Raw genomic sequence first — 25,889 nt, 5'->3', positions numbered from 1 at the left:
CTGAGTTTTTAGGAGTATCCACTGATTTTAAAATGGACCTACGGAAAGCTCAACAATTTTGAGACAGTAAAAACAGTTTAATCATCAGATAAGGACATAAGTACCTATTTGCTCTCTAATTTTTGAAAATCTTGACCCAGATTTCTCTAAGTACAAAACCATCTGATTGTTTAGATGTTAGCTGAGTAGAATTCCAGTTTACGTACATCATTGAATCAACTGAACCTTTACAAGGTGCCAAACCTGAACTAATTACATAAACTTGTTGCAGTAACTTGTACCCTTGCTTTCCCTATTCCCATGTCACCATTACTTTGTGTAGCCTTCCTAAAATCACACTGTAATCCTTTCAGAGCAGAAACTCAGTTCTTTATGAGAACTGTAAAAACACATTGAGTGCTGCAGAAATCACATAACATGACATTTTCCTCAATTACTTGCAATAATGTAGAAATTGCCCTGTCCAACAGCAACCTGATACATGTAAGAAATATTAGCAATTTAACCAGTCCTTTTCAGCTTGGCAGTTCTAAACCTCACATAGGCTACATCACCAAGGTTATGCAGCTACTTCTGCCACATAACATTGACATCCAAGTTGATGTGTGCTTGATTTGTAAGCCTTTTTCTAAGAAGACAAAACCAATTAAAGTTGCATGCAACTAAATATGTTCTGATCAACTCAATACTACTTTTTTTTTTTTTTAATGCTCATTATAATCAAGAGAAAAGGAAAAGATAAAGAAGTGAATGTTATTCTGAGTCCATCCTAAGACTTCATATGCATTCCCAACATCTTAGAAGCTGAGACCCATTGGCACCTATCATAGCATACATATTCAGAACTCAAAAGACAGACACAAGAGTCTAACACTGAGAGCTCATTCAGGATATTGATGGAAGTTCCCAAGTTCTATAAGCATCACAGACTTCCTTATCCAGTGACCAGTTTGCCTCTTTAGTGCAAGAAGCAGGATGTATCATATCTCCATCACTTTCACTGCAAATTTGCTTATCTCAATTCTGTAAACTCAGGTTCTCGATCATTTTTTTGCATGGCCCTCCCTAGATTTTAAATTGGGATGCACCCTTGGCCTTTCCCTTGATTTCACATCACTGTCTTCCCATTCTTTTTCTGTCTTTCCAGCTTTCTCCACTCACTGATGCTCCAATACAACACACGCTTTACTTGTGTATTGTGGTAAATATTATAATACAGGCCCAGATGCCTCATGCAAGGGCATGTGCAAATGCAGAATTAGCATGTTCCAGATGGGCACAGTTGCCTGTTTCACGTGCAAGAGCCAGGGTCTGGGCATTGTGTCATCCACTCATCTGTGCCATGAAAGCAATGAATGAGTTAAAACAAACAATGAACAATTTTACAAAGAAACCACCAGGAATGCGTATTCCTACTGGTTTGTCTTTTTGGCTACATTTGCCTTTTGAGAATACCAGTTGGGAAAATTGTTTAGAACTCAGACACAGGGACAATAAAACTTCCCTAAACTGCTAGAAAGTCAGTGTGTAGATGGAACATAATACAGTCGCATCAAGGAGAAGCTGGGTAGCTCAGCACAACAGAAACATAGGAGGATTCTGGAGCTGAGATCCAGTAGACATTTAGAATATAAAGGAAGTTCAATCCCTGACTAAACAGACAGCTTCAAGGATCAAGGGGCTGCTTCTTCATATCTGTTCCTTCTTAGAAGGGGAAATATCAGCCTGTCTGATAACTACTTTGCATTATCTCACTGCTGTAAAAATCCTTCCAAAAGACAAAATGAGCCTTAGTAGCATTGTAACTGTAACTGGAATAATTCAGAGACTCAGAGAAACAAATACAGTAGAAAATCTTTAGTAACTAAATATTTAAAGGAAAACCAACAACAAATAGATCCAACCCTATTTCTCCTGTAAATGCCATCCAGCTTGCTTTTTCTCCCTCTCTCTGTCCCCAAAGAGCAAAAACCTCCTCGACAATGCCTTCTGAAGGCTGTGTCTGCCTGCTATCCTCCCTGCCCACCTACCGTGGGGAGCAGCTCCTCCCACCTGCACATAAAAGCCAAGTGCATGCTACCAGCAGCAGATCAGAGCACTTTCTCAGTCCTCCACTGTTTTGAGCCACTGATCTTCTCTTCCTTGGATCTTGTATACTCAAGGTAAGATTACTGCTACTTCAGGTTTCTGTTCTAACCAGCTATCGTCAGGAAGTCTTAACATGAACTCTAGCACTGCCTTGCTGGGTGGTGCTGGCTTCCCCCCCCCTCCCTTTTTTTTTTTAGATGTAGTGTCATCTGACATTTAAGTTAGTAACAGTCTGTTGTTTTAGCAATGAAATAAAAATGGATCTTGCTGGGAAACACTGTGTGGCTGTGAAGAGGTCTTCTCTCCCTTTCTGATTGATTTTGAAGAGATAAGTATACCCAGACCAATTCTAGCCATTTATTATCTCTCTTAGTAGTCTCTCTCAGTCCAATCAAAACTATAAAAAACCCCTACACTCTAAGGCTTCCTTAAATTGTTTGAGGAAAAGAAAATGCTCAGTGCTAATTTAAGGAAGGAACTGAAGAACTGTTTTCTAATTACTAGTATTATTTACTAGACAGATTGAACCAATATTGGGACTGAAGTGTTTCACTGCTTTAAAAAAAAAAAAAAAAAAGTGTCATGAATCTTAAGCTCTCGCAGAAGCACAGTAGTAAGGCTGATGGAATTCACTATCTGGTATCAAATATGCTCCAATTACACATTTCACAAACAAAGTTCTGCTTCTTGGAACAACAAACCTTGTGTGTCTATGAAATTTCTAGATCAGCTTGAATTGTATTTTATCTACACTTTGCCTACATGGGCATTTCTAATGCTAAAGAAAGGAATAGTTAAGTGCCTCAGAGACAGCTACTGAACAGTTGAAACATTAAAAAGTGTTTCAAAACCATGTTCACACTTCCCTCTATTCGTCTATCCATCCTCACAGAGATGAATCTATTAGTGACTAGTACCAGTTTCTCATGTTGTGACTCAGTGCACTTTTAACTCGCAGTCACCTGTTTAAAGAAATTCCATCACAGAAATCCTAATCCTAGAATGCCTCTCTCCAGTGCTCAGAGAGGAGGAAAAGCATGAACTACCAAAAGCAAGCAGTGAATGCTGTCTGTGAATATTTTTTTGGAGTCTATGTAATACATTCTGCAGATAAAAATTGATATTATCTTCCTGATAGCCTAATTATTTTCTTCTTAAATTGATACTTTTTTTTTGTTCTTTCTCCAACTAAAAAGCCTCTTCTAAAAAAGAATTATGTCCACATATAGCTGTACTCATATTAGCTGCAATGTTTTAAGACATAGCACTGTATAACAGCTGACTGTGCTCGAAGTACCCTTTTCTATGTATTGTGTATAAGATTTTTTCTGTATTTTACATGTTATCTATTGTAACTACTGGGGAAAAGAAAACACTGCCTTCAGCTATTTGCCTGGAAGATTACATAAGTATCTTGAGAAGAGAAAAAAAAAAACAAACAACAACCCACAAAAAGCACTCCAAACAAATGTAACTATCTAAAAACAAAGTACAGTGCTTTCTATAGCAGGCTTACAGTAAAACTAGTTTGCATCCAGGTAATCCATATAAATTGCCCATAGAAGACAGGAATATAGCCCAATAATTTTTCTCATAACTGGCATTCAATCTACAAAGCTACAAAATTGTATTTCTTAGTTAACATCTGATTTTTATAGCAAACCTCCCTTCTCTCTCCAAAACCACTCCTTTTGTAAAACACAGATATGTGATTTTAAGTGTAATGCATACAGAATTTAGGTCTACAGTCTGGCAGTAAAGCCTCATTGTTCACACAAACTTTTACTGTATCAGATAAATCAAAATTTCCAACAGAGCAATCCTCAAGGAAAAAAAAAAGCATTTGCCACAGGAAATGTGTATGAGGCAAAATACCTTTTATTAAAGCCTGCTGTGAAAGGTAATGTTTTGGCATTTGAAAAACAGATTGAAGGACATATTAAGAAAACTCTGTTCAAAGGAATGCATTTAATTTAGATCAGAATCTCCTCTGAGCAATTTCTCTCTTAGGCTGAGTAGATAATTCAGCTTAGCATCACTTTGCAGCAGGGGATGAAGGGAAACTTCACCCAGAAGTTCTCTAGGAGAACTGTAGTGTCTAGAAATGCATTTATTGACTTGCTAGGCTGACCTGAAACTCCTTTTTATATGATCAAAGCATACTGATATTGAGATAAAAAACCTGTCATTTTAAATTAATGCTACGACCACAGTTTAAAAAAGTGAATCAGTGAGAGAAGAAGGAATTCAGATTTTTTGAGTAACAGCCATAGCATTTTAAAATAACAAAATAAAGGTTAAGAGACTATATTAATTTTTCAGCCATACACCAGTTAAGTGTTAAGCAGGCACGCTCAGGCATTTCTTCTCATGGTTGTGTTTAGGTTTTTTAGGTCTTCATTTAGGGCACTAGCGCCCACTTAAGCCACTAGTGTAACTCCCAGTGCTCTCAGCAGTGCTAGACTAGATGCCTTGAAACACAGGATAGGCTTATATCTGTCTGCTTGTCTATACATAGGCCTGCCACTACCACTGATTCTGAGACATTATGAACTTCATTAATGTCTTTTCACCCACCCCTCTGTGAGGCAGAGAAATGTTTTCCTCTGGCCATGCTGATACTAAATACATGCACTGTTTCAGCTGTTGTCACAGCGAAATTTCATGGTAAAGAGTCAGCCGTATTCAGTCTTAGAGTCCATCCCTTTGCAGCTGATCTGTCTTTGTGTGACTCTTCAGGGCCGAACAGCAGGGAGAATTCCAGTGACAAATCTTGAGAGATAATTTGCTTCTAACACTTTTGAACTTCTTGTGAAACCCTTTACAAACCCCTTAACAGGATTTGTGAATCATTCTTGGAGGGGGTAAATAAGTAAATAAATAAATAATCAATTGACCACCTCTTTTTTACTCTCTGTGGTTGAAGGAGATCAACCCACTCATGGCAGGATGAGCCAGCAGAGATCCACTGCCATGGACTAGAAATGGTGGGCAACATCCGACTGTAAGAATTCAGCCTTGGTAACTCAGTAGCAATAAAGAGCTCAAAGAGAAGCACACAGTGCTTAAGCAAAATTATTCACATGGAACTCATGTGGCACATAGAATGCATTCTCCCTTTTCCACATTTGCTGTCATGTGCCACCTGTATAAATGTATAGGATGTGATTTCATACCCACTAAAAGAAAACAGCACCAAAAACCCCAGCAGCTTTGCCCTATGCCTTTAGTTTTTAATCCTAGAGCTAATTTAAGAGGGTACAAACTCCTAATTGCTCCCGTGGCCTTGCAAATACTGCATTCACAAAACAAACAAACAAACAACAACAACAAACCCACAACAACAACACCCAACAAACAAACAAAACCCCCACCAAACACATTCCAGTGCTTGATTTCTAGAGTACTTGCCATAGCAATCGAGGCCTTGTCTCTTATTCTTTTAAACTGAAAATGACCACAGATAAAATAGTGAATGTGTGAGAGGTAACTGGAGGACTAGCAGGAGTGATAAGGACTAGAAAAAGAACCATTCATGGTCGTGCCTCTACCTGCCATAGAAGACAGGACAATTTTGATAAGTCCATGAGCACATCTACAAGGCAGAATTTTCTGCCCAATTATGCTATGTTTTGCTATATATATCTCAGGGGAGGAAAGATTAAGTTTTATCCCTGAGGCTTAAATATATCCCTATATTTTCCCTTAGTTTTTTGGCCTTCCAATTATTCTAAACTGTAGTTTTTTTCCTTCTACAGGGAGATAATTTTAAATTTGCACTAGTGTCATATTTCTAAAAGACCAATGGTTCAATGAAGTTATTGTAGTGAGGAACAAGAAAAGACAAAAACATTAGAGGCGGCTTGTTCTGTCTGCTTGAAAACAACAAATAGCTGTATTTAGCTGTACAAAAGTTTCTTACTTTTGCCCCTTACACTTTCTAGATTTTTGTGTTAGTGATGTCGCCTTTTTGTGGCTTTCCCTCAGAAAGCGAAATCTGTTCTTTGTGCTAACAGAATTATCCTTCAGCAAAAGTTGTGGAGCTCTGTGTGTTTATAAAGATAATGATGAGTCCTGGTTTTGAAGCCTTTTGTGGATCTTGTGCAATAACTGGCTATTTTCCGTACACATCAGTAAACAATTGTGCTTGGTCTCCCTGTACTCCTGAAACGTTGGATGTGTTTCTGTAATTGTCTTGATGTGTAATGAATTTAACGTCTCATAATTGCACTGCAGGGGATTAATACCACTATGCAGTCTAGGGACATCTTTTGATGATTAAAACTCCTTCATGCAAGTCCATGTTTTGTAGCAAAAGCAAGATGAATGTAAGTCTGTTGCTTCTTGAATGGCAGGTGAAACTGTTGAGGGGTGACATGTAATGGGCCTTTTCCATCAAAAGGGAGTGAGAATCGGTGCCCTCTCTTGGTTAGAAAAAAAATATATAAAGCAGCCCTATGAGAGTGTTTGTCAGTTCCCTCTGCTGGCTACAAAGCCCACAGCCAGATGAGCAGCTGTGTTTGCGGAGGCGAAGGTCTTAAGTTCTATTCCCAGTGCTGTGTGCATGCGGTAAACCGATGACTGTGGTGTCTGTGCACGTATGTGGACATCATTCTTTAGAGGGTCTCATCAACAACTACACTGAGTTCAACATGAGGGCACTCAAAAATAATATAGAGTTCTTGGGAGGTAAGAAATTTCCAATTTAGGATTTGAGAAGCAAGCTAGCAGCCACACCATTCGTAATTTTATGCAGCTAGAGCATCTTTCTGTTACACATCATATGTACAACTTGCTTTTTCCACCTCTTCAAGAAAAGTGTGTGTATGTGATTATTGCACTCAGTTTATAGACATCTGGCCAGTTATCACAAATATTTTTGGCAATCCCAAATTGTAACACTTCAGAATGTCAGCCTCTGAGAACTCCACATTTGCAAAAAATGAATAAATTGTATCAACAAGAACACTCAAACCTAAAAGAAATACAAAAAAAACCTCAAAACACAAATCAAAACAAAAGAGAAAAAATAAAAACTAACCTAGCTAGTTATTTTCCATTCTTGTAAGGAAAGGCGTATATAATCTGGTTATGCAACTGGAGAAAAAGGTCATACAATTTATGCAGTCATTCCGAAATAAAGTTGAGATGAAAAAAATATACTGCAAACTTAAGAAAGAGCTTCTATTTTAAATAAATATCCATAGCACTAAAAATCATGAACTCCTGGGTCAGGTACACCAGTTCACTTGAGTTCCTTGGAATCTATCACAGAAACATATAGAATATACATAACCCATGCTATTAAAGGGAGAAAACTAACAGCTTGATGTACTAGATATCAAAGGTATATTAAAAAACAGATTTTTTAAACATCTGCAGCATATGTTTCCTGCTAACTAAAAAAGCAACCACTCTTTCCAGACCAACATAGTGCTGCACTATTTTCTCTGAAGTGCAAGAAAGAAGTGGACAGTAACACACTATAGACTTGAATAGGGAACTTCAAGCAAAGCATTTGACTATTTTTGCAACTGAAAATTCTGGAGAACGAAACAAGTTTCTAACAAAACCCAGTGTTATGAGGTGAAGCAACACCGTGTATATATAATACACTACAGTCCCTAAAATGGAGATGCTTACATTGCCTCTCATTTACTCGAAATCATTTACAAAGACACACAACAGAAGATGGCACAGTCCCAGCGACACTCAAACCAAACACAACCAATTTACCACTGAAGAAATCTATTATAGCATTCAAGTCTGCTGCTGCCAGCACACAACTTACCTCTGTTCTGCCCTTCCATTCTTCCCACCATGTGTGGAGCTCCAGTGAATGCACAGTATCACAACAAGTCTTTTATGTGGCTCAGAGACCAGAATTTTTCTTTCAGCTTGCCTTAAAAAGAAGTGTTCAGATATTTCCCAGTATTTCTTTGTAAATGAATTAGGTGTTCTTAGTCCAACTCTCAGTTGATGGACATTAATATAAAACACACAACTGGGACCCCTTGTTGGCAGTTCTCAGCAAAATGTCAAGAGGTAGTTACTTTAGGTCAAAGTTGAGCAATAAAAGCAGGCTTGTGAGAAAAGTTTAAGTTGCCAGCATTGATGTATCTGTCACCTGCACTATACAAAAAAAGCAAATAAGCAAAGAGTAGTTTAACAAGTACATTCCACAAGCACTAGCATTCACACGAAACATATTTTAGAAAATGAAGAAAAAAAGACAACACTCAGTACTTATTTCCTTTCAGTCAGTGGCTTAAATTGAATTTACCATAGTAGCACATCACATTGTTCGCTGCAGAAAAATGCAAAACTTAGGCCTTTAGGAGTAAGTCTCTTGTGCTTTACTGGTTCCAAAAATGTCAGTGCTTGTCAAAGTGTTTTTGAAATAAAACCAAAACCATGTTAATAAAATGAACTTTCCAAGACAATGCTGGCCAAAACCGATTCTTAGATTTCTTTTCAGCAATAAACTGCCTCCGTGGTTGCTGAGCTGATAGGGAGGAGGACTTAAAGGTCCAAAGCCAAGTTCTGGTTAACTCAAAGAGAGTAAAAAACAGTTCTCAAACAGAGCACAAGCCCTCCAATGAATGGAAAGATTTTTGCTGAGGGTGGGCAGAGCTTAGCAAAATCCAGCTGTGCTTTCAAAAACGGCTGCAATCATTATTAGGCTCTGCTTCAATGTATTCAGGGACTGGAATACTTGTTGTGGTTACAATTTGTGATGTGCTGCTGTAGATCACTAGACAAGACGTAGTACTTGTGTAACGCAGCATTCACGGGCTAAATGCCAGTTCACAAGATCTACCCCGCGTATTTATTAAGTAGCAATTTTCTACATGAATTAATGCAACAACTGGAAGGGTCCTGTCCCATTCTATCCAAGCCTTCCAGATGAATGGCTCCAAAAATATGCTCTAGTGAAGAATTAAGGTGTGCATGACAAACTGAGCTCCTACTGTACACACAAGTTGCATGCAAGTCTGGGCAGTGAGATCTCGGAACTAATTTGCTGTATGGGCATATAGGTGCAGACGCAGCAGCAGTTTCTGTCTTCGCAAAGGAAAGTGGTGCAGTAGTTGGACGCTCTGTGCCTGTTACAGGAATTCCCACCCTCCTCCAGTTCCAACCATCATAGCTCAGTATAGGAGGTCCATGCAGTACAGTCCAAACTGCCATTGCAAGGTTGTTTTCTTAGTTCATATGCTCAGGAACTCCTACAGACTATTATTATCTTTTGGAGTTCTGGGCATAACTTATTACGTCAGGAAACATGCACAACATTTTAGGATTCCCTAAACTTGCATTGCTAGCCTCAGCTAAAAACAAAGAAAAACTGCATGTTTAACATCCAAGGCTCGATTAAAGATTCATTCAAATCAGTAATTTCTGTATTGCTATAAAATGACAAAAAGGCTTTCAAGTTGTAGCTTAAAGAAAATCAACTCTTCTCAGCAATCTTTTGTAATGTCACCTTCACTGCATTTCAGTTTTAGATTGCTCTTAAGCAAGTAGTTGCAAATGCTCAGTAACTAAAATCCAAGCTACTGATGCTGATACTACAAAACTGAGAGGAGTGACTGATACACCAGAAGGCTGTCCTGCTATTCAGCAAGACATGGACAGGCCAGAGACTTGGGCGTAGAGGAACATCATGAAGTTCAACAAAAGCAAGTGTAGGGTCTTGCACCTGGGGAAGGATAACCCCAGGCACCAGTACAGGTCAGTGGTTGGCCCATTGGAAAGCAGTATTGCAGAGAAATACCAGAGAGTCCTGGCAGACAACAGGTTGACCATGAGTCAGCAACATGCCCTTGTGGCCAAGAAGGTCAACAGTATCCTGGGGTGTATTAGGAAGAGTGTGACCTGCAGGTCGAGGGAGGTTTTCCTCCTCCTCTACTTTGCCCTGGTGAGGCCACATCTGGAGCATTGTGTCCAGTTCTGGGCTCCCCAGTTTAAGAAGGACAAGGAACTACTCGAGAGAGTAGAGCAGAGGGCTACAAAGATGATTAAAGGTCTGGAGCACCTTTCTTATGAGGAAAGAGTGAGAGAGCTGCATCTGTTCAGCCTGGAGAAGACTGAGGGGGGATCTCATCAATGCTTATAAATATCTTAAGGGTCAGTGTCAAGAGTTTGTGGCCAGAATCTTCAGTGGTGCCCAATAACAAGATAAAAGGTAACAGACACAAACTCAAACCCAGGAAATTCCATCAGAATATTAGGAGAAACTTCTTTATTTTGAGCATACCAGAGCATTGAAACAGGTTGCTCAGAGAGTTTGTGAAGTCTCCTACTCCGGGGATATTAAAAATCCACCTCAATGCGTTCTTGTGCAACCTGCTCTGGGTGAACCTGCAGGTAGGTTGGACTAGATGATCTTCAGAGGTCCCTTCCAAGCACCACCATTCTGTTATTCTGTGATTAATTTTGGGATGTGATTCCTATGGTCTATCTCTGTTCCACAGTCAGGGCAAGACAGCTCATAGATTCAAATTTCAAACACAAAAATTGCCTTTCACTGAGTTCAGAATTCACTTGCAATGAATATTTTGTATTATTCTTTTGAAACACCCTATTTTCAACATCACATCTGTCACTTGTATGCTGAATGCTCTCTAGAACTCAGTACAAAAGGTCTATGAAACACAAGCAAAACAAATTCAATTTGTGACTGCTCAGAGCCATTTCTTTGCTACCCATGCTTTCAACTTTCTACTAACTGTTCATCTCATGAAAACAAATACTTCACAAATAAGAGAACAGAAACCTATTGTATTTTCAACGCTCCATTCATCAAGCATATTTTGAGAGGTAGAATTTTAGCTTGATAGACACTCACAACATACAGCCTTATCCTTCAAAATAATGACCCTAACCATGAGACAGAACCGCGCACATAACTCCCACCATAGCTGAAGCCAACTGAAGAAGTAACTTGGCACTCAGCACCAGAGACCTCAGCTCAGGGTGCAACAACCCTTCACATCTTCTCCCCTTCTGCCACCAAAAGTGGCTTGTTCAACTACTTACACATCTTTGAAACTTCAGGAAAGCCTAATTTTTTACAATGAGAGTGGTAAAACACCAGAACAGATTGCCCAGAGAGGTGGTAGATGCCCCATCCCTGGAGACATTTAAGGCCAGGCTGGACGGGGCTCTGAGCAACCTGATCTAGGTGAAGATGCTCATTGCAGGGGGGTTGGACTAGATGACCTTCAAAAGTCCCTTCCAACCCAAACTATTCTATGATTCTAAGAAACCATGAAATATACTTGACACCCAGAAGCATTCAAGATAGCAGGGGTTTGTGTCAGCAGATCCAGTCTGGTGACACTGAGTTGTGACAGCTCAACCTTGCTGGGCTGTGGGCAGGGTTGGGGCCAGCCTGGGCATGGAGCAGCCATGGGCCCTTGTCAGTGAGGCCAGGCCCTTCACCTTGGTTTAACCACCTCCTGCCTCGTGTTGTGGCTCTGTGGTTCCGGCCTGCCCTAACGTTAGTGCCATTTCTGCACATAAGCAGTCAGAGAATTGATTTAAAGCCTGCGCCTCCCATTCCCAAAGGAGAGGCAAGGGTTGAGGGGAGCAGAAACTCCCCGCAGCTCAGTCAGCTGAGGAGCATTTATGGAAACACAATGTGTTTGAGGTTTCTTGGGTTTCACAGATAGAGCCTGGGGGCTTCGCTTCTGCGTGCCAGGCCTCAGTGCCCCTTTGAGAAGGATCTGGGTAGCATTAGCTCACACAGATGCGGACAGTGCTGGAAGGCCAAAAATGAGGGGGGCAGAGCGGGGGCTCCACTCTCAGCTGGAAATAAAATGTCACATCCTGTGAGGGGAGGCTGCTCTGAAAAAGAAGGAAGGCTGCTCCAGCACGCACCACAGGAGGCTCAGGACCTTTCAGATTTCCCCATCTGGAGGCAAAATTGAGGCCACTGTAAGTTGAAAATAAAAAAATATATCCATTTTAAAAATAAGATTCTTCGGTCTTAAAACAAAAAATACACCTGCAAAAAAAATATACTGCTGTATATGGGCATCTAGTATAAGGAGAGTAACTGGTCTTGTAAATTTGAAATTCTAAAAACTCGAATCCCAAAAAAAAATACCAAATGCTTTGGTGGGATATGAAGACAGAAATATCATGTGAGAAAAGAAAATGATTAAACTACTGTACTCATCAGGCAGGGAGTTCAGAAGGTGAACAACTAAACAGAACAGCTTTGTCATTTTCTTCCAATGTATTCTCCCTATCCCACTTTCTTTAGCATAAAGGTTTTTCAGGGCGAGTCTTTTTGATCTATTTCTTACACCCCCTAGTATGCTGGAGTCCTGACTTATGATCAAGGATTTGAAACAAAGAACAGCAGCTCCTGAACCTGTCATAGAGCAAAGCTGATTCCTGGGCTCCTGTTCCAATTCCTTTAACACACTCCTATTTACACAGATCATTGGTATGTCTGGAAAGATATTGTACTACAAATGTTTCATCTCCCTTTCCTGGCTGCAGAAGTATCCAAGAACATCACATACAGTAGATTAATGAATTTATCCTTACAAGCACCCTGGCGACATCACTCTAATTTCAGAGGAAATTGAGGCACAGACAAAGTTGGTGGTGTAGCATTTCGAGAGAGTACTCCTGGCCAGATTCTCTAGTGTCTTCTCATGACGATGGGGGCTAGTTGGAGAGCTTGGTTCCCATCCGGGCACCTCAATGAGAACCAGATTTTCATGAGCACTCAGCACCCAGTAGCTCTAGCAGTGACACTCGCAGCCAAAGTTTCTGAAAAGTTCCTTTGATCATCTGGCTGCCGCCTCAGTGGAAGCAGAGAGCTTTTGAAAAATCTGATCCTGTTTGTGGGTGCTGAGCACTTGTCAAAATTCTTGCTTAAGTGACCTGGCCAAGGATGCAGACTAAAATCTGAGCAGAACACACTTTGCCTAATCCCTAGGCCAGTGTTTTAACCACAAGCGTATCCTTCCATCTTCAGCAAAGAAAGGATAGACACTAGTTGGGGCAGGAATCAAAATGCCAAATAACTTCCAGTACCTATGCCTGCCAAGAAAAATGCCCAGATACTTGTGGGCAAACCAGACAGCCACATTTTGGTACTTTACTGAGAAAGGATTATTTGTAGTAGCAGTGCCAGAGTCTGGCAACCTGGATTATGCTCTTTCCAGATGTACCTATTTTTTTTCTGGGCTAAACCTCTTGTGAACATGCCCTCACACAGGCACACCCTCCCCAGTCTTCAGAAAGAAACAGCAGCTATCCAAACACTGTACTGTCTCCATTATCCTTAGAGAGCCAGGCACGCTTGGGCAAGACAACGCTATTTTGTGTAATGATTAAGAAGCAGTGGTCGCGTCAGTGAAAATTCTTGTTTTCATTGAATATTTCATTCATTTCTGAACATAAGCAACCACTTAGCTGCAGTTGTGCTAGATGCAGAGGAGGAAACACATGCTATTCTTGGCTGGACTTTACCTCTGTGGGAAGCAGCAGCCTCCTTACAGCAGCCTCTGTAAGCTGCGTGATTTAGCTACATTAGAGAATGTCCTGAACCTCAAAGAAAGGACCTGTCTCCAGATTTTGAGTACCCCTAGGTGCAAATGCATCTGAAACCCAGCCTGGATCCTGTGTTTTATGCCCTCTTTGTGTGAGGTCCATTTGGCAACAGCAGTTTCCAAAGCCATGAGCTTAGAAATTCCTCTCCAAGCTGACCATATCCACTCAGCTGCCACTTGAGATGCTACTCACTGTGTCACTCATCATCAACTCATTGGACTGTCTATCACAAGACTTGAACTCAGATTCCAGCTTTCATTAAATGCCCTGTCTCACCTCTGTCCCCAGCTTTCAGACCACCTCCCAAGGCACTATCTGACCAGTCTGGTAATAGGAAGATAAGGCACCAACTCACTAGTGTGTTTTAAAGGAGCATCAATATCACATAATAACTATTGAATGAAAACGTTTACAGAAAAATGGTTTTGTAAAACAGCTTAGACTAAGCTGTTGCTGAGGGTTGAGCTCAAGCTATTATATAAAAGCCAAAAAATGCAGCTGTATTTTTTCTAGCTACAGCTAAGTGTACTGGAAAAGCCTTTCGGGGGGGGCAGGAGGAAAATACTCTTCTAACAGAAGATTACACCTAGAAGCAAGTGTGAACATTTGTTTTCTGCTTTGTCAGGTCTATACCTGTAATAATACAAGGAAGGCGGTGGTTGCGGTTTGTGCTTTTACTGTTGAATGACAGCACTTTCACTGACATCTGCTGCAGTAATTAATGTAATAACAACTCCATTCAGAAGCTGGACTTCAGAGCAATACCCCAGTCAAAGAATACAGGCTCAGCTTTACAAACAGAAAAACTGAGACAGAAAGGGATGAGCTCATGCAGCTTGTTTGTGCAGTTAATTGTATGTGTTTTAATATAACTTGTGACCTAAAAGGTTATAAGGAATAGCACTGGAGAAACTTGGGTTATGATTAGTAATTTTGTGGGCCTTCATGTTTTTATCAGCAAATTTGCCACTACAGCTTGTCACTTTTTCCATTTTGCAGATTTTCATTTATTTATTTTTTCTCTTGTCCTATCCTTGGAAGGAGCCAAGGCATTTCTGTGGAAAAGCTGCGGTCTATTAAGAGCCCAGGTCAAGAAGCCTCTCTTAGGTGTCCTCTCCCTGGAACTAACTTTTCAATCTGAGCTTCAGTGTAGTTTGGGATTTGTGCCTATGCAATTAACAAGGTAGCACTGAGACTTCAAGGTGGGATACTCAGCTCCCAGGTAACCGATCTCATTATAAGATACTCTGGGAAGGTTACATTTCTTTCTAGTTTTGTTTGAAAATGCACTCCAGGAAACGAGACAAGTTTCCTTTAATAACCAAAGAGCTGTAGTTTTGAATTGACATATTCTGAAAAAAAAGTTCTGATCAGAAATTCCTGCTTATTTATTTGGGAAATGATTGGAATCACTAAGTATACCCACTTAAAAGTGGAAAAAAAAAAATCCACTTTCAAGAGAGGACAGTCAGCATTTCCCAAATTATTATTCTCTTTGTGCCCATGAAAATGGCCACTTGAAATCAGTGCCTACTGTCTTATAAGAACTTGGGTCTCATCCTTAAACCAGATAAGCAAACCAGAAAACCGTACTTCTGGAAACTGCACAATTCAGCATCCCTAAACAGAGCAGCTTTCCAGCCTTTACAGATTCACCCATGACAAAGCAAAATACCCGCCAAGCCTGACTGAATTTACACGGCTAAATAAATCACTTTTTAAGTGTTTAAATGTCATTGTGAGAGTGAAAAGATGAAATGTGCTGTATATCATCTCTACAAAACCAGAAGTAGTTATATTATAAATAAACAGAGTTTGCTTGGTATTAGGGACATAGGAAATTCCATTCAAGAACAGACAAATGGCACATCTTGTCTGGTATCCTGCATCTGGCACAGGCCTATAACAGATGCTTAAAATACTTGGCTCTCTTGGCCCCACTGTCTCCCCTGTTCCACCTACCACCAATGTTATAAATCACAGTTTTCCTAACCTCTGGTGAGAGTCTCCTTCCTGCTCTCTTGTATAATGTAGGAGGTGGAAGCAGTGGCCAAGGCAATAAATATTTGCCATCCATGACACGTATTACAGTGGCTGGTACTGCATTTGGCTGAACTGTGGTTCTGACTACTTCAGAACCTATATGGTATTACTGCCTTTATTGCTTATGCAGCCAAAGAAAGCAGCACGTAGGTGAGGACTATGCTTGGCTCCAGGGAAAGGGGGAAGCAAACCCCTTCTCACCCTTGTTAACACATAGCAGCAAGTGTGCCTGCCACTAGCCCATTTTAATCAGCTGCCCTCTTTCTATAAAGGCTCTGCCACCTAGTTGCTCCCCACCACTCAACCACATACATATCTTGGTGTAGCTTTTGTAGTAACTTTTATAGTTCAATGCATGATAACTGAAAATGAAATGAGTTTGTTTACCAAGCAGAATTCACCGTTGTCTGTACTCCAGAGGTTACTGAAACATGGCTCATCTGCCCAGGAGTTCACATAAAGCAGGTTCACCTCTTTAGTCGTCTGGTGCTTCTAGCCATTGTCACTAGTATTATACGCCTGCACTCACTAAACATGACTGTGGCACTCTCCCTTAACTAGAAACGTACTTCCCACAGACCACATCCATTTATTTTCTACAATCTCATTCATAGCCAGCATTAACTTCAATGGCACTATCAGTTAAGGGCCTTTAAAACAGAAAAAAAGAAAAATGCAAACCTTTCCTTTTGAAAACCTGAAGTTTCAAAAAGCCTTTATATTAAATAGATTACATCCTCTTTGTGTTCCTTTGTGAAATAAAACGGGATTTTAAATAAGGCTAAAGAGAATTTATTACTATAGTAACTACCATGCAAGGTCTTTTCACATGCCATCTTACAGAAACAACAAAAAGAAAGAGGCCGTGGCAGAAATTATGACACCTCATGTCTAAGCTATACTGTTAAAAACTGAATTTGAAGGAAAAAAGTGTCCCTCAGTTTGAGCATATCATCTCTACAGTTACTGCTCTAAAGGAATGACCTAACAAATATTTACGTATTTATAAAGGAAAACTAAATCCTTATGGTGCGCCTAAGTTGTCAGATACAGTTAGAAATGTGAGCTTTCACTGTGCTCCAGGATTTTCTGGTTTTGGTTCCAGCCTACCAAATATAAAGTTTAGTGTCAAAGTCCCAAATCTAGGGCAGACCTTTGATCTAGCTGCCCCAGTTTGTACCGACAGTATCAATCTGCTTGAAAGAATGTACACACGAAAGCTACTACAGTACCTAGAAGAAGCCTGCATACTTCAACATATTCCAAATAGACCATACATTCAGGGATGGCCAGGCTTAATATCAGCAGGGGCTCTGTGACTTTCTGCACTTCTTTCCTGTTGTACAAGAGGAATGACTTTCAGAATATCCATTTTATTTCAGTCAGGAACAGAAGCAGAGGTTTTCCAAGGCAGACAAATGAGTCAGCCACTTGTTCCAAATAAATGGAAAGGGTGTTCCAAGTTTCCTAGACAGCTTTAAAAACTACATAGTGCAATTCAGCTGCTTAATGTATTGTGTTCTACATCTCACATTTAAGAGGACACAAAGTCACACACTTTTTTTATTCCAGATATAAGTTGTTTTACCAGCAGCAGTCCAACACAATCTCATTTTGTCTCTGTCCTCAACATACATGGCACTCATTTTACTTGTGCCATCTCCCAGAACAAAAGTAGTATCCACCAGAGTAAAGAGCAGCAGCTGAGGTTCCCAGACTGCCATAGGTATCTTAAATAATACTGAACTAAGTGTCTTAATGTCATGATTGCATTTGTCGATTTGTATAATGAGGATATTAATATTTTGCTTTCTAAGGAGGAATGTTGTAAAGCTTCATTAATAAATCAGTGACCAAAAAAAGGCATGAGTTACAAATTTAACTGTACAGTAAATCAGAACATCTACATGGATAATCATAAGCTGATATATAAAACTATAAAAATAATGTCTTTACTGCAAACCTTGCCTTAACAAGAAATGTAACTCCTTCCTCTCTCAAGAACGCTGAATACACTGACTCATGTCTTTGTTTAAGTGTCATGGTAAATTTGTTCTTTTATAACATGTAGTAGTTTAGCTTTGAACTTTTGATTTTTGGAAAAGGCAGAGCGGAAAAATGTTTTCATGGGAGAGGAGTGCACATTCCAGAGCTGTCGACTGTTACTCGTTTATGAGCGGGGGGGGGAAAACAACAAAAAAAACCCCAAAACAACCTACTTAGGTTTTAGGCTTTGGTTGCTGCAATTTGTTCTCTGATATTTTGTGATAAACCAAAAAGTTTACACTGTACAGTGAAATATTCCCACTTTCTCTCTTATTTTTCCAGCTTTTGCTTGTTGAAAACTGAACAAGCTTGAAACTGACTGCCATTGAGGATAAAAAAAATTAGCTTTGTAGGAGCAGAAACAGTAATCCTGTGTAATATACAAAGTAGTCCAAAGAGAAAATAACTCAAGATTACTGTGAATTATAGAGCTACACACAAGCATAATGTGGGAATGCAGACAATATTACTCATAAAAATAAAATAAAATGTGAGCCCCTCATGGTGACTTTGTAACCTGAGCAACAGTTTTAAACATAATTTTCCTGTACTGTTTCATGTTTATTTAATGTATTAACATTTGATTACATCCAAAAAATATTAAAATAGGAATATAAAATAAACTTTATGTACCTTATTTATTTAAGGAAAATGAAAAAAAAATATTTTTCTGCTGTTCTGCATATTTTGAAGAGTATTAACATACATGCTTTCTTCCCTTCTGTTTCCAGAAAGAGAAGAAAATGCAGCTTGTCAGAATCCTTCAAATTTGATTCTCAGCACTGTTATGATCTCTTCATTACTGGATGTTGAGTCTGGATATCAGAATCGGTACAGTGAAGTACTCTCCTATTAAGCTGAGGTAATTTTCTTCCTAACAGTTTAATTGTTTAAAGCAGGAGCGTCAACCTCATTTTCACCAGGGGCCACAACAGCTTCTCAGTTGCCTTCAAAGGGCTGAATGTAATTTATTCCTTATACAGGAATAGTTACATTTATACAGTCCTAAAATGCTTTAAAGCATTACAAAAGATGCCCTTCCACCCCTCCCTATTCCCTGCCAGTAAAAACATTGCTGAGCAGAACATTATATTATACAATATAGAAGCAGTTGATGTGAAAGACATGAGAACAGATGCTTTTGCTAACAGGCAGGGAGATTCAGGCCCCATTTATTGACATAAATTTAGCAAGAACGCATTATTTAAGATGACCACACTGAACTGGGTTTGGAAAACAGCAAGCGTCAAGTCCTTTTTCTTCATCAAGGGACCAGTGACATGATAGATGGAATATCCTGGATTCATGGCCTGTTAAAAGACTAACGTACAACCATTATGGATATGTCAGAGACTTCTTTCTTTGCTGCATTGCATTAAGAGCTAAAGTCATTGAGGACAGAGAGCATAACTACTGGAAGAGTCTAATGTTGAAACAATGCAGTTAACAAGTCTTTCAAAGTTTCATTTCCTGGGGAAAATTATGGCCATTGAAAAGGATATATCTTGTCAAAAAACCTTAACAGACAAAGGCTAGAAACTACAAGAAAATATCAGCCCCAAGACAAGAGATGAGGACAGAACTTCTACATTCACAACGCCAGAAGATGTCGGTGTATTATGCCAATAGAGGCAGGCTCTGCTGAGGACATCAACTGCTTTTCAGACACACATTGAGATAAGTTTCTCCTTAGCGGGATGGGCATCCATACAGTAGGTTCCTTCATAAATATTATTCACTCACCGTGAAAAACTGCATTTATGAAAGCCTATCAGTCACTGGTTAATAGTGCTGTGTTTTCCCTCAAGAAGAGAACTGCACACAGTACAGGCCTGATGTAGTCACAGTATGTTATAGGAATGTGTAACTTAGGATGCAGACAGGGAGGCAGTCAGTTGCAGAACTGTATTTTAAAAACAACAACAACAAACAAACATAAAAAACAGGTGGGTCAAGGCTGGCCACTGGCCCATAAGGCTGCAGAGATGCAACTTCTGAACTAAGGTACAAAGACAACATTTTCAGAAAGTTTTCTGCCCTCACATGGCTTTAATGTATCACATCCTTTCCTGGTATATCAGTAATCAAGATACTGTCAGTTTTCTGTCTACTACCCTAACAGAATTGCACATCCTTCACAGTATATTAACATGAATCTTAAAGAAGCTACAGGTTTACTTTGTAGCTTCCTTTTCTCTCCCATTAAAAAAAAATCTTCTAGAAATGCACACCGATACAGCTGAATGAGAAAAAAACAGCTAGTGTAAATAATTAATTGCTTTAGATAGGATTTATAAGTGGGTTATTATATAATCACCAATGAAGACAAGGGGCTAAGAAAAAAATAGAGAGATAGGTGCACAGGAAGATCAGCTTGAAGATAGATACATTCTTATTGGTAAATGTAACAAAGCTGCCTCAGGCTCCACATTTGCTTTCAAAGTAATTGAATTCTGTTACAAGACAGCAACCAACGTGGCACATAATTCTTTGATGTTATTTAAAGCCTGCCTGTTAAACAAACATTACTCTGATTTTTTTTTTCTTTTTAAGGATTCATCATATTTCCTGTATACTTTCAGCATTTTCTGTCCTGTCTCCTAAACTATCATTTTGAAACACTGAGAAATATTTGCGTAAAACCAGAACTCCATTTTCAAAACCTTTCTGTTATTAATATTCCTTAAGTTACATTTCAGCTTCCAATCAAGGTTTGCTGCAACAATTTCTCTTTTGATGCAAGTCCACTGTATTGTACCTTGGCTCTCAGCTAGAATGCACAGTGTGTCATGTGAACAGCAAAAACCAGTGTAGTTCAACTTTCCCAAAGTAGGTTGAATCAGGAGTTTTAAGGATAATCAAAACCATATTTTTATTCGCAAGCATAGCCAATAAGTCATTGAAGCTATATAAATCTATTCATACCCACATTGCAGTTCATTATAAAAAGAATCTCACACCCAGGAACACAAAAATTCTTACTATGGAATACTGAGTAATTGTGGAACAAATAAATGGAAGAATATACAGATCTTTGCCTGAGAAGGGCACTGTAAAAGGGCTTCAAGTAAAACAAGCTGAATCTTCAGACTTCTATGAACTTATTATATTCTTAGTAGACATTAGAAAGCCTGAAGGACTTTTTACAGAGCAATATTATCTACAAGAGAAGTATTTGTTGCTTATATTCTTTAAGGGAAACTTGTGTATGATTTCATATACAAATACATGGCAAGCATGCAAGTGCAGAAATGCTTTTAACAGTCTGTCACTAAATATTTTAGACCAACTTACAGTTTTCTCTAGTGCCAATAGAAAGTTCCCAGTCAGTTTGGTATTTTATGTCAGCAAGTTATTCGACATGTGAGAATACTTCTGTGTAAATGCAACAGTATATTTCTTATAGATGTTATTCATGTGCATGTGCCTTTACAGAACTTGTATCTAGACCAAATCTGGATTTAGAGTCCTGTCACACATAAACCTTTGTATATTTCCTCTCTTTGAATTTTTTTTTTTAATATTGTCTTTCTTACTGCTTACTACAAAGGTGGATCTATTAAGTGGAAGTTATCTAAACAGCAACTAACACAAAACACAGGGTCAATAGCAATGATTCATGGCTTTTTTTTATGGTTTGTTGTGTTTTTTTAATGCTCAATAGACAAGAAACTATTTCCCCGTACTCTGAGATAGAAACATTGCTCACCCCACCATAGAATATAAAGCTGAGAAATGAAATTGAAGTAATCTAGTCAAAACTAAACTCCTTCCTCATTTCAGAAAGGTAGCACTACACAGTTTGGCTAAATTGTGGCTACCTGAAAAAGGGAAGAATTTGATCACCTATGCCTAGAATCACACATTTTTTAATTTGTTCCAAGTGCAGAGTAAACACAACTAAACTGGATGATTTCACCATGTTCCGTTATTTCCCACGTTCCTTTGTTACTCCATCAACGTAAAAAAATGCAGGAACTGGGAAGTCATATGATCTGTAGGAAAGAGAATATTGTGGTTTCTAAGAAAAATATTTATTACCAAGCAAGCTATTTTGATTTATTAAATGATAGCTTCCCATCACGGTGTTTTTTGATACGGTGCTTGAAACCACAATGGTTGTATAAAGCCAGGACCTTATTTGTTTAAAGGCATCCACTGCTGTTTTTCTTAATAGAAATATCATTTCTTGACAATGCCAGGTTCATAGAAGCTCATCCAGGAATAAACTCTTGAAAAATTATTTTTTTCCTAGAGCGTCCATTAAGCCAGTTCAGGCACCGTGTCTCACTGCTAGTCTCCTAACATTAGATTTATGGGATGTTATAATTAAGAACAGGTGATGGGCAGCACTACATGCACAGCAAGCAGAGTGAAAAGACTGGCAGCTCAAGAGCCACTTGTGAATCATCAAAACTTTTCCCTGGATAAACTCGGTAGTAACCCTGATAGGTTTTCTGGCTTTTTTTTTTTTTTTTTTTTTTTTAATTCCAACACCACCACCCCCTTCCTCCTTTTTCATGTCAAAGATTAGAGACCATCTGTCTGTTTTTCTGTTTTTACAGTTATGTAGCTTTTCCACTTTTATGCTTACCTATCTATAAAATGAGACAAATTACACTTACCTACTCACAGAGGACTTCTGGGAGGATTACAGACAAGTCCATACACAAAATTTAAAAATGAAGCAGATTTTTAAGAGACATTTCTACCTCTGTTATTCCAGCTCTGTCAAACTCACATTCCATACAAATAAGACAGAGGAAAAGAAAAGGTTCAAAACACATACAGCCTCCACATCATTTTTAAGAAAAGCAGTTTTTCAGCTTAGGACTGAAAAGGAGACAGGGAAACACTGAAAAACATGAATCAAGAGAAGAAAAATATGTCCTAAATGAGTTTTCATTGGCATAGTTAAACAAATACCATTCTTTGTTGTGTAGATTTGTTTGGTTTGGTTTTTGTTTTGGGATTTTGGTTTATTTTTTTCCCCCCTTCTGTTGTGAGAATGTGAGGCAAGGTACGCTGGGAAAGGTGATGGTGTGATGGTTTTGTTTAACAAAGTGAAGGACTTGTATCCCAAATCTGACAACAGATCTAACTTTTATGAATCATTTCCAACTTACTAACCTGATGTGTTTGTGATATTAATGAGTTAATTACATGTAACATAATGATTATAAACAAAGGAGTACTTTTTTTTTTTTTAAATAAAAACCACTAATTTTTTAATAATTGGCTACAACAGGGCCCCTCACTACAGGAAAGGCATTGAGGTGCCAGAGAGAGTTCAGAGAAGGGTGATGAAGCAGGTGAGGGGCCTGGAGCACAAGTCTGATGAGGAGCGGCTGAGGGAACTGGGGCTGTTTAGCCTGGAGAAAAGGAGGCTGAGGGGAGACCTTATTGCTGCCTACAACTACCTGACCGGAGGTTGTAGCATGGAGGGTGTTGGTCTCTTCTCCCAAGTAGCAAGTGATAGGACAAGAAATGGCCTCAAAGTTGCACCAAGGGAGGTTCAGATTGGATATTAGAAAAAATTTCTTAATGATAAAGGGTTGGAAGCACTGGAACAGGCTGCCCAGGGAAGTGGTTGAGTCACTATCCCTGGAGGTGCTTAACAGGCATATAGATGAGATTCTTAGGGACATGGTTTAGTGCTAGAGTTAGGTTATGATTGGACTTGATGATCTTCAGAGTGTCTTCCAACCAACCATGATATCCGCATTGATAGTAGTAAATACTTCAAATATATTAACTGGAAAATGTAAATAGGAATGTTTAAAAAACAAAACAAAACAAAAAAAAAAAAAAAAAAAAAAAAAAATCAGTATTTGTACCATAGAAAGGATTGGAGATTTTTTTTTATGGCTACACTCCATACTTTAGTTCCCTGAGTTTCTCTACAGATAATTCTGATACATGGAATTAATTTCTACTAAGGCCATTTTAGGGTGTTTCCGACTTCCTTTTATCCTTCCCACCCCAAAATACTTTTGAAACAGCAATCTTGAAGTTCTAAGCATTTATATAGTAGAGAGCAATGACTTTTATTCTAGCTTTATGTGATCAGGCTGCCAGCAGGAACACATGGTGCTAAAAGTTCTTTACAATGCAGTGAGCTAACAGTAATAACTCTTTTCACATTGACAATGGAAAAATACGTTCATTTTTTCCTGAGCTGATGGGATCACTGTAGGCACAGACTGGATGTGAGTACCTGAGATAACCCAGCTGTGACCACACTATACAGGTTTACACATAGTAACACATACAAGTGCAGTACCATAATGGAAATAAATCAGTTTTAATGCCTTCCCTTTGTCTGTGATTCCACATTTGGACTACTTGTCCAAATACTGGGCAGAGAAGAACCTGATGAAGTTCAACAAGGGCAAGTGTAGGGTCCTGCACCGGGGGAGGAATAACCCCAGGCATCAGTACAAGTTAGGGCTGGGCCTGCTCAAAGGCAGTACTGCAGAGAAAGATCTGGGAGTTCTGGTCAACAACAGGTTGACCATGAGTCAACAATATGCCCTTGGAGCCAAGAAGGTCAACACTATCGTGGGGTGTATTAGGAAGACTGTGACCAGCAGGTTGAGGTAGGATTTCCTCCTCCTCTACTCCGCCCTGGTGAGGCCACATCTGGAGTACTGCATCCAGTTCTGGGCTCCTCAGTTTAAGAAGGACAAGTAATTACTGGAAGGAGCCCAGCAGTGGGCTGTGAAGATCATTAGGGGCCTAGAGCACCTTTCATATGTGGAGAGACTGAAAGAGCTGCGTCTGTTCAGCCTGGAGAAGAGAAGGCTGAGAGGGATCTCATCAATGTTCATAAATATCTCAAGGGTGGATGTCAAGAGGATGGGACCAGACTCTTTTCAGTGCTGCCCAATGATAGGATGAGGGGCAACTGTCACAGGCTGAAGCACAAGAGGTTCCGTCTAAACATGAGGAGAAACTCCTTTGCTTTGAGGGTGCCAGAGCACTGCAACAGGCTGCCCAGAGAGGTTATGGAGTATCCTTCTCTGGAGACATTTAAGACCCACCTGGACACATTCCTTGCTCCAGGTGAACCTGCTTCAGCAGAGGTCCCTTCCAACCACAACCATTCTGTGATTCTGTCTCAAATCCACCAGTGAACATTAAAATGTATGTTTACTCAGCACAACCCTAAGCAGTACTAACGCTTTAGATAATGCTGTGTTAACTTCATTGTGAATTTGAGTGTCAAAAGATTTTGTTAAACTGCTTTATTGTATAGTGGTGACTACAAAGTAGAGATGGTTGCAATGGTAAATTTATCATGCTTGCTGCAGAGTTTGCACATCATTAAAATTCGCATAGCAGCGCTTATCTATAGCTGAGACACAAAGTTGCCCAGGGGAACACTTGTTACTCTGGGTAATTAATCAGAGGTGATGGGAAATTTTCCTTAGTGTTCTTGATGATCTCTAGGGCATCATTCAACTGTGAAATTTTGGCTTCACTGAATTGGAAAGCAAGTTTCATCAGTAACTAGAATAGGCCAAGACATTTCTCACAAAGCACTTAACGACCTGGTGTCATCTGGCAGAGTTTCTCTGTGCAGTCTTTTTGCAGAGCTGGAGAAACAGATCATTTTTGTTAAATATTTCATATGTGTACATAAAAAGCCCCTTGTTTTGGTAATCATAGGCACATTTTAAGGAAGGTTCTACACATTCTTTAGGGTAAATAAATTTTAAAAGGTCTTGAATCTATATTCAAATAAGGTCTCACAGCTCAATAACCTTGAAATCACATCCTTAATAGGAAATAGGTGGTTTTGCACATGCAGTGAGAAAATACAAAAGACTGTCAGAATGCCTGGAGATTGATGTACATAGCTTGAAACAGCCTGAAGACTTCCACTTTGTCAAGTGAGGCTAGCTTCAAAGGTAATTTCTTATTTAAAACCAAAAAATAAACAAAAGAAAACAACAACAACAGCAAAAAACCCGAACATTCGCTCTGTCAGATGCCCAAATTTAGAGATGTGTTACTCAATATTCACTTCAAAAAAACCAACCTTCATCCAATAACATGTTATTTTCATGGTGGTGAGGCATGGATTTTAAATTTTCTATAAGTAGATACTAAATGGAGGTGTCATTTTCTTA

General features: G+C 39.2%; 1 protein-coding gene across 2 annotated transcripts in view; it reads left to right on the top strand.

Moving 5' to 3' along the window:
* The first annotated feature begins 2,053 nt into the window (after positions 1-2,053).
* COL8A1 (collagen type VIII alpha 1 chain) overlaps positions 2,054-25,889 on the top strand; it is a 95,041-nt gene continuing 71,205 nt past the window's right edge. The window contains exons 1-2 of one of the 2 annotated variants that reach the window (XM_082049497.1): positions 2,054-2,162; positions 18,486-18,616. The gene's annotated coding sequence lies outside the window, so the exon portion shown is untranslated. The remainder of the gene's footprint in view (positions 2,163-18,485; positions 18,617-25,889) is intronic. The other variant, XM_082049498.1, reaches the window with a different exon arrangement.

Source organism: Streptopelia decaocto (genome assembly GCF_964273445.1).
Source record: "Streptopelia decaocto genome assembly, chromosome: 1".
NCBI lineage: Eukaryota > Metazoa > Chordata > Aves > Columbiformes > Columbidae > Streptopelia > Streptopelia decaocto.
The sequence above is the reverse complement of the archived record's forward strand: the minus strand, read 5'-3'. Positions and strand labels throughout refer to the sequence as shown.